The sequence below is a fragment of the Halichoerus grypus genome, chromosome 2 (assembly GCF_964656455.1).
Source record: "Halichoerus grypus chromosome 2, mHalGry1.hap1.1, whole genome shotgun sequence".
NCBI lineage: Eukaryota > Metazoa > Chordata > Mammalia > Carnivora > Phocidae > Halichoerus > Halichoerus grypus.
Window position 1 is genome coordinate 40874008 of NC_135713.1, and position 8669 is coordinate 40882676.

At 50.9% G+C, this 8669-nt stretch overlaps 1 pseudogene; it reads left to right on the top strand.

The window, feature by feature from the left end:
- Window positions 1-1957: 1957 nt before the first annotated feature.
- On the top strand, window positions 1958-3971 carry LOC144381051 (ferritin light chain pseudogene; annotated as a pseudogene).
- Window positions 3972-8669: the final 4698 nt, after the last annotated feature.

Here is an 8669-nt window from a genome sequence, read left to right on the forward strand (position 1 = left end):
TGATAGACTGCTGTATCCAAGATACGTGATTAAGGAAAGGAAGTCAGGTGCAGAACAGTGTGAATAGTGTGCTCCTATGTGTAAACAACATGTCAGGGCCGTAGATGCACGTATGTATGTGTGAACTTGCTCGCATCTGCATAGACCATCTCTGCAAGTATAAGCAAAACTTGGTAACAGAGATTTGCTCTGGCGAGGGAAGTAGGGGGATGAGTGGTTGGGCTTGGGAGGGCACTTAGGTTTTACGGTATGCCATTTAGACCTTTTTGATGGGCACAATGTGTAGATATTCCCTGTTCGAACAATAAATACCGGTTACTGTGTGATGTATATCATTTTGTCCCCTCCCTCTCCTCTGGGCTGGGCCCGGGGGGCATCGCCTTCCTGAAGCCATGAAAGTCACCTGAAGTGAGTCAGGTCTCACCCTGCCGAGGCGAGCAGCCTCATCCAGAGTGTCTCATTCTTTTCTCCTTCCCTTCCTCGGTAGCAAGTTGTTCAAGCCCTTTACTGTACAAACAGAAACCCTGAGGCTCAGCTTGGGAAAATCGTGTGCCCAGTGTCACCTAGTAAGTCAGCCTCTGTGCAGCTCTGAATAGAGCCCCGGTGCTTTTGTTCATGTTGTTCCTTTTATTCCAAATGCTCTTTCCTATTTTCACTCTTCCAGTCCAACATCCTGCTTCCAAGAAGCTCCCCAGATTCCCAGACTGGATATGACCTCTAGGCATGCCTCGTGAACCCCCACAGTACTGTCCAAATTCCCTGCCTTCTCCATTAGCCAGCGCAAGCTCCTTGAGAGCCCCAGGCCTGGCCCAGTGCGAAGAACGGGAGTTTAATGTTGACGACCTTAATGGATGAATAGAAGCATTCATACATGCTTTTATTCATCCCTCTTCTGAAATCCTCCTGTGCTTCACCAAGACCTCTCATATCACTCAGCACTGTTTCCTTTACAATGTAATTAGTTCTGGGCATATTCGCAGTACCCGTCTGTTAGAAGCACGCTATGAAGGCGCACACACGAGTTGTGTCTTCTTTCCACAGTGACAGCTTTATTCAATCATAAAGCGAGGCGAACATAATGATAAAGCAGGTTCAGGATTCCAAACTCAGTGACATTTCACTACGTGTTTAACTTGGCTTTTTACACGTCACACAAAGCAAAGCACGATCCGAAGTCCCACAACAGAGAAGATACAGCAAGGGTTAGGAAGTTATCGAACCCAATGGGAAGTCAGTGTGTGAGGGCACAGCCGGGACGAGGCCTCCATCTGTCTGGGGCAGCTCTCGGCACATGCTGCTTATCACGTCCGACCCGTGGAGGATCTCGGTTCTGTTCAGACATCAATCGGGCAGAGCCTTCGGCGGCGGCTGCCTTTTTGATGTGGTCAGATGTGAAAGGGTCAGCGTCTTGAAAGTCTGACAGTTTACTGCAAAAACTCTCCCTTTTTAAAGGGATTTAATCAGTCTTGAGCCTTCGCAGACCTCCCCTGGTTCTGCGGGTCATCGGTTCTGAGTGTCGTCAGCCTGTGCCGGTTCTGGCGTATCTGGTCTTGGCTGCAACGCCCTTGGCTGCTGGGGTCACTGCTCGACGTGAGTGACTCCAGCTTGCTCTGTACACCACCTTTCTCCCTCCTTCCCTCCCTCCCTCCCTTTCCCAGGATCCATCCTCAGAATGAGACAGAACCCAGGAATATTGTTTGAGTCCCTGGATCCAGCCATGCCTAAAGCGGAATCTACCTGTGGACTTTTCAGTCACATGAGCCAATGAATTCCCCTTTGTTTTGAAACCACTAAGAGTTGAGTTTTTTCCATCCCTCTCCATAAAAGAGTGTTGTGTGAAAACACCCTAAACTGTACCCCACATGGTCTCATTCCCTTTCCACAACACTTTGTATACAATAGATACCTATATTTGCATGAGAACAAAAAGCACCAGACTCAGACCCAGACCCCGAGGATGGTGATGGAGCAGAGCAGTCCCATGCACCACAATCCCTCCCCTAAAGTTCTGTGGACCCTGCCCAAGTTCTGCCAGGTGGGCAGACAGTAATGACCCTGCTTACAGGTGGAGAAACGTGTCTCCCAGTCACCCAGCAAGTTAATGGCATAGCTTGGAGGAGAACTTGGCCTCCTGGCTCCGTTGCCATCTAAATCATTTACCCATCATCAAAGGAGAATGTCGGGCTTGGCTTGCACACACACACAATAACCAGGACACAAAAGGGAAAAATGGTGGTGGCAGGAAATCGGTCATGGTTGGGAAGAGACAATTATCTTTTTAAAAATCCCAGGATAGAAAGAATAAAGAAGCAAATTTGAGTGGGACAACCTTGTAGAACAAATTTATGAATTACCAGTGTGTGGCTCCAGATTCTAGAGAGTGGTGATGACTGTGAACACTGCAGTGTTTGTTGAGTGAATTGTGGATGGCGGAAGGTTTTGATTAGCTGTGGCTGTCACCCAACAAGTCAGTAAGGCCAGGATCTGACTCCCATCTCCTGGTTTCTAAGGATAGTGCTGTTTTTAGTACCCCAGTTTCATGTGCTCAGTGGTGTGAATTTTACCAGCTGCAAAATGACCAGGACTGAGAAGGCAAGTGGAAGATCTTGGATTTAGGTGGGGGATATGGTGGAATGGCAGAGCACCCATTCCAGCCTACCCCTAGAGTACCTTCATTAATGCAGAATCTAATAAGCTAAAAACATTTCCCAGAGCTCCTAGAGTTCTAGATGAACGTCATATCTCTGCTTCTTCATTGTAGCTGATGTCAAGTACCATCCTGTGGGTTTTCTGCAATTTTCTACCCTTTATGGGCTGAGTTGTATTCCCCCAAATTCTTAGGTTTGAGTTTTAACCCCCCAACATGGCAGAAATTGACCTTAATTGGAAATAGGGTCATTGCCGATGTAATTGGAAATAGGGTCATTGCCGAGGTCATACTGGAATAGAGTGAACCTTAATCAATATGACTAGTGCCCTTATGAGGAGGCGGAATTTGGAGACAGACACCCACAGGGAGAATGTCACATGAACATAAAGGCAGACAGCAGCCTGATGCATCTCAAGCCAAGGAACATCAAAGACCGCCAGCAAACCACCAGAAACTCTACGAGAGGCCGGGAACAGATTGTCCCTCGCAGCCTCCAGAAGGAGCCAACCCTGCCAACACCTTGCCCTTGGACTTCTAGCCTCCAGAATTTGAGACAATACGCTGTTGGTTCAGCCACCCAGCTCTGGTACTTTCTTACGGCAGCCCTAAGAAACTAATACAGGCAGTGTGCCCAATGGGCCCATGGATCTGTCTCTTGCTTCAACAGTGTTTAGACAGAACAGACCCAAGGATGCCCCTTCTTCCAGCCTCTGACCACCCTCCAACCTCTTTTCCAACCACAACCTTTGAGAACATCTTTACAGCCATCCTCTGTCTCTGGGACCAGCCAACACTGTATTTTGAGCTTAACTCCTTATTGCCAATGAACCATGAGCTTCCAAGAATTGTTCCACCAAGGTGGAGGCCACCGTCAACTGCCCGGTCAACATGCACCTGCAGGCCTCCTACACCTACCTCTCCCTGGGCTTCTACTTTGACCATGACGATGTGGCTCTGGATGCGGGCCACTTCTTCTATGAGCTAGCTGAGAAGTGCAAGGGCACCGAGCTCTTGAAGATGCAAAACCAGCACACTGGCTGTGCCCTCTTCCGGGACCTGCAGAAGCCATCCCAACATGCATGGATGCCATGGAAGCCCCATGGACCTGGAGAAAAATTTGAAGCAGGCCCTTCTGGAGCTGCATGCCTTGGGTTCTGCTGCACAGACCCCCTTTTCTGTGACCTGAAGAACCACTTCTTGGGTGGGGAGGTGAAACTCATCAAGAAGATGGTGACCGCCTGACCCACCTCTGCAGGCCGACAGGCCCCCAGGCGGGCTGGACGAGTATCTCTTCCACAGGCTCACCCTCAAGCATGACTAGGAGCCTCCAGAGCCCAGCGGCCTTGGAGGGGGCCCTCGGGCGTGCCCCTTCCGCCTGAGCCTCTCCCTGCAGCCCCTAGGCAGCTTTTAATCCACCCTGGAGCCCTCTCCCCAGCTGGAAACCAAATGGAAACATAAAGCTTTGGGGGGGAGGGGGGAGGAAGAAACTGGTAAAGGGCCTAATATAGAGCCCTTGCCGGCTTTGTGGGTAAGGAGGGGCAGCTGTGGAAGAGGTGAGGGTGGCTTCCTGACCCCTGCACTCATCTGCAACGGTGTGTCCTTCGAGCCCGCCGTGGAGCCGCCCTTTCGGAGCCCCTCGCTTCTGACAGCAGTGGCCGTAGGGACCGCCCTGGAGGGACAGCCCTGCGGTGTCAGCAGCGGAGTCCTTAACAGCCCTGCCGGAAGCTTCTTCAGCCTTCCTAACAACGGTAGGAGCGCCCAGTTCCCCGTAGTGACTTCCTTTCTGCTTGGATGAGCAGGAGTGGTTTCCTCAGCTGAACGCTGACTCGTCCTAATTCCCTGGACATTTCGCACCCTATTCAATTCCTGACCTTGCACAGCTCGCATTTGTAAGCTGTAACAAAAGAACGTTGTCAAAGACTCGTGTGCCTATACCCGTTGAACAGTAACCCCCCATTCCCCTCCAGCCCGCTCCGGGCAACCAAGATTCTACTCTCCATCTCGATGAATTTTTTTTTTAAGATTTTATTTATTCATTTGACAGAGAATGAAACAGTGAGAGAGGGAATACAAGCAGGGGGAGTGGGAGAGGGAGAAGCAGGCTTCCCACTAAGCAGAGAGCCCGATGTGGGGCTCGATCCCAGGGTCCTGGGATCATGACCTGAGCTGAAGGCAGACGCTTAATGCCTGAGCCACCCAGGTGCCCCTCGATGAATTTTCTATTCTAGGAATCTCACAGCATTTGCCCTTTTGGGTCTGACCTATTTCACTTAGCATAATGCATTCAAGGTTCACCCATGTTGTTGCATGTACCAGAATTTTGTTCTTTTTAGTGGCTGAGTAATACTTCATTGTGCATATATGCCACATTGTATCTATCCTTTCGTCCACTGATGGGCACTGGGGTTGTTTTCACATTTTGGCTATTATGAATAATGCTGCTGTGAACATCAATGTACAAGTATCTAAGTATCTAGGGGTTATTACTACTACTACTATTATTATTATTGCCCTCCTAATGGATGTGAAGTGGTATTTCATTATAGTACACCATTTTACTGAAATGGGATTATACCATGTATTTTCATCTGTATTAGGATTTTTAACCTCGATAATACACTGAGGACAGCTGTCTGTGCAATGATGTCTTTGAGAAATGGGCTTAATTACCATTCTAAGCATCTCTTCACCGTTACTTTCCTCTCAGAATCAAACTCAATCAATGACACAAAAGTCTTATGCTCACCAAAGAAAATATATGAAGCTTGATTTTTAACTCAAGGGTGATGGCCCTTTTCAATCCATGAATATCTCCCAACCAATCACCTCTGAGACATGCCTTTTGGGTCAGATGAGTATGAAGTTAGGGCTAGGGGGTAGGGAAAGGTTGGGGTCATAGGATCTCTGGGCTGGAAAAGACTTACCATCCAGTCTCTGCTTGCATTCCTCTAGTGACAGAGAACTCATCACTTTACCGAGACAACTCATTAGCCCATTTCATCCTCGGGTAGGTCCACTGACTTAAAAAGTCCTTCTTATGTAGACATAAACTTTATCTTCCTGGAGGTCCCAATTGTACCACCTCAATTTCTTCCTTGATCACCTGTAGAGATAAGACAGCTCTTCCAGGTCCCATGGGTCTCCTGTTCTCTAAGCCCTTCACCGTCCTGGTTAGGATTCCCCTTGCCCCTAGCTGCATCCACCCTCTGAAGACACAGAACTCACCAAGCACACTCTCATATCCACCTCCTAACAAGAAGCCCCGTTCCCCTCCCAGGATGCCTTACTCATACACACTAAGCCCAAGTCTCATTGACCTGTTTCCTCTGGGAGTGCGGGGATTTCAAGGCTGCTTTGCCACAGTCTGGAAAGAAAAGCCACTTCACAGAGTGGTTAATAAACATAAAGCACTCATAACTCCCAAGAGAAAGTATGAGAGGAAATAGAAACGGGTTTCAAAATGTCTGAGACAGATTTATAGAGACGAGTCTCAAATGGCTACCATTTAGTTAGGCTTTTAAAATATTGTGGTGCCGGGACTCCGCCTGTCCTAGGATCTGTCTCCAGGTCACTTCAATTCCTTGTCCTGACCTCTGGTGATGGACTTCCTGATAACAGGGCCTGCTGACTCCCAGGCAGCCAACTCACTGCTCAGCCAGACACAGGGTTCTCGGGTTTTGCAATGGTGGGTCTCTCTACAACTTACACTGGTAGTTGTTCTGTTTTTCTTTTCTGTCTTGATGAAAAATCTCTGATGCTTATACAGTAGCAGGATTCACAGAAGCAGAACTTAAGTTTTGCAGTCTCCGAAGAGGATTTTCCATAATTTTGATAGTTCTAAGGGGCTGGTTTTAGCTATACCCCGGGATCTGTTGGTGGTGCTTTGGAGTGATAAACTCGAACACTGAGCAGGGTGGGGAGGGAGGGTCACAAGCCTTCCTTGTCCGGGGATGGGCTTATGAAGGGAACCCATGTGCTTGGTCCGGGAAGGAAGGGGATGACATGAAAGGCATGGCAGGTCGGCCTGTATTGGGTCTGGTATCATAAACCTTAATAAATAGTACCAAACATCTACTGAGCACTCACAAGCTGGCACAGGCCTACCCCTTCCTAGCAGGGTCTCATTTCATCTTCACAGCAACCTGGGAGGTAGGGACTGTTTCCTGCTCCATGCTACAGAGGAGGAAAGTGAAGTGCACAGGTGCAAAGAACTTTCCCAAGCTCATTCCCATCCACCCCCTCGGGAAGCAGCAGACGTAGTGCTGAGCTTAGTCTAAGTCTGATTCCAGAGCCTCTGCTTGACCCGTTCCCCCAGACCTGCAGGTGCCCCCCCCCACCTGACCCCCATGGCAACACCGCAAGGCAGGCTTGACCCATTTCACAGAGGGGGGAAAGGAGGCTCAGAGCTGCAGGTAGAAAACTGTGCCCAGACCTCCCAGCTAGGACGTGGCAAAGACGGGAGCAAGTGCACAGGCCTCCTGACATGACTGCATTCTTTCCTCAGAAGGAACAAGGCAGGGGTGAAGATTTTCCTACCAGATAAGGAGCCTCTGAAGGGCAGGGCTAGTGTGGGGCTCAGCACCCCACCCGCCTCAGGGACACTCAGCCACCCCACGCGGGACGGCACACGGCCGTGTGCTGGAGGGAATCCTGGCCCCGAGGAAGGAGACGGGCTGGGGCAGCGGTACCGGCCGGGGGTCTGGGAGCCTAAACGGGAATGTGAACGGACGTAGTTGGGGTCCAGCCAGCCTGGCCACAGACGGGAAGCTCTGAGCAACAAAGGCAGGGACGAGGTAGCCGTGCTTGCCACAGGGCACGACCAGCCGCCAGCAGGAGGCCTCCATGGGCCTCAAAGAGGCTATTCCCATGCTATGATGGAGGCCGCCCCGCGGAAGACCGCTTTCTCGCCATTCTTCGAGGGCACTGTGGGAGGCCTGGGGACACAGACCCTGTCCGGGGGTGGGCGTGGGGGGTCACACTCTCCTGGAAATGCTAGACAATGAGCAACTAAACCAAGAAACGTATAAAATCAGCACCATGCAAGGCAACCAGCAAGGGGAGTGGTAGAGGGGAATGCAGTGGCCAGGCAAAGCCTCTCCCAGACGTCACTTCTAAGCTGAGACCAGATGCTGGAGAAGGAGCGAGCTATGGAAAACTCTGGGGAGAGGGCACTTTTGGCAGAGAGAACTTGCAAGTGCAAAGTCCCGGGCATGAAAAATGCTAAGGAATCTATGGGAAGCATAATGAGAAAGGGGGCGTAGGGCGAGAGATGGGCATTTCTCACCATTGGGACAGTGGGGAAAGAGCCCCAGCAGGGAGAGCCTGGATCCAAGCTCCTACGCCATCACGGCCTCCTATGTGGCCGGACAGGCCCTTCCCCTCTGGGGCCCTGGACCTTCTTTGCACAATGATGGGGTTGGCCTATCAAGGTCCCAGCTTTCTGGAGAGGGAATTGAATTTTTCATGGTCTCCCGTCCTCTGCCATTCCCACCAGACCACTGGACCTCAGGAGCCAGGACTAGTGTCTTCCCCACCAGGGGTTCCCAGAAAAATCTCAGAACTCCCTCTCCAGTCCTGGGACACTAGGGTCGGGAAAGAGGAAGGAAATTCTCACACACAGCAAACTCCCAGGGAGTTTGCTCATGTTCCCAGGCTGACAACTGGCAACCCTCAGAACTCCGTCCCCCTTCCTCCTCCTCCTCCTCCTCCTCTCCCTGCCTCCCTCTCTCCCCCGGCCCCCCTTCTCGGGCTTAATGACTTCCACATGGGCCTCTGGCAGCTGGAGCCAAGCCTCCCAGCATTGTCTGAAATCTCCAAATTTAGAAGAAATATGAAAATTGTCAACCACTCCTTCCTTAGGGGGTAAAAGCAACATTCGGCACCGGGGGCAGGTCAAGGCGAGGCAGTCACGTGGCGGGCGCTCGGGCCAATGGGGGGCCCCGGGAGGACTCCGGACCGCCTCACCCCAACACCGGGCTCGCCTCTTCAGCTCATATAAGGTAAAAGGCAGAGGGGCCTC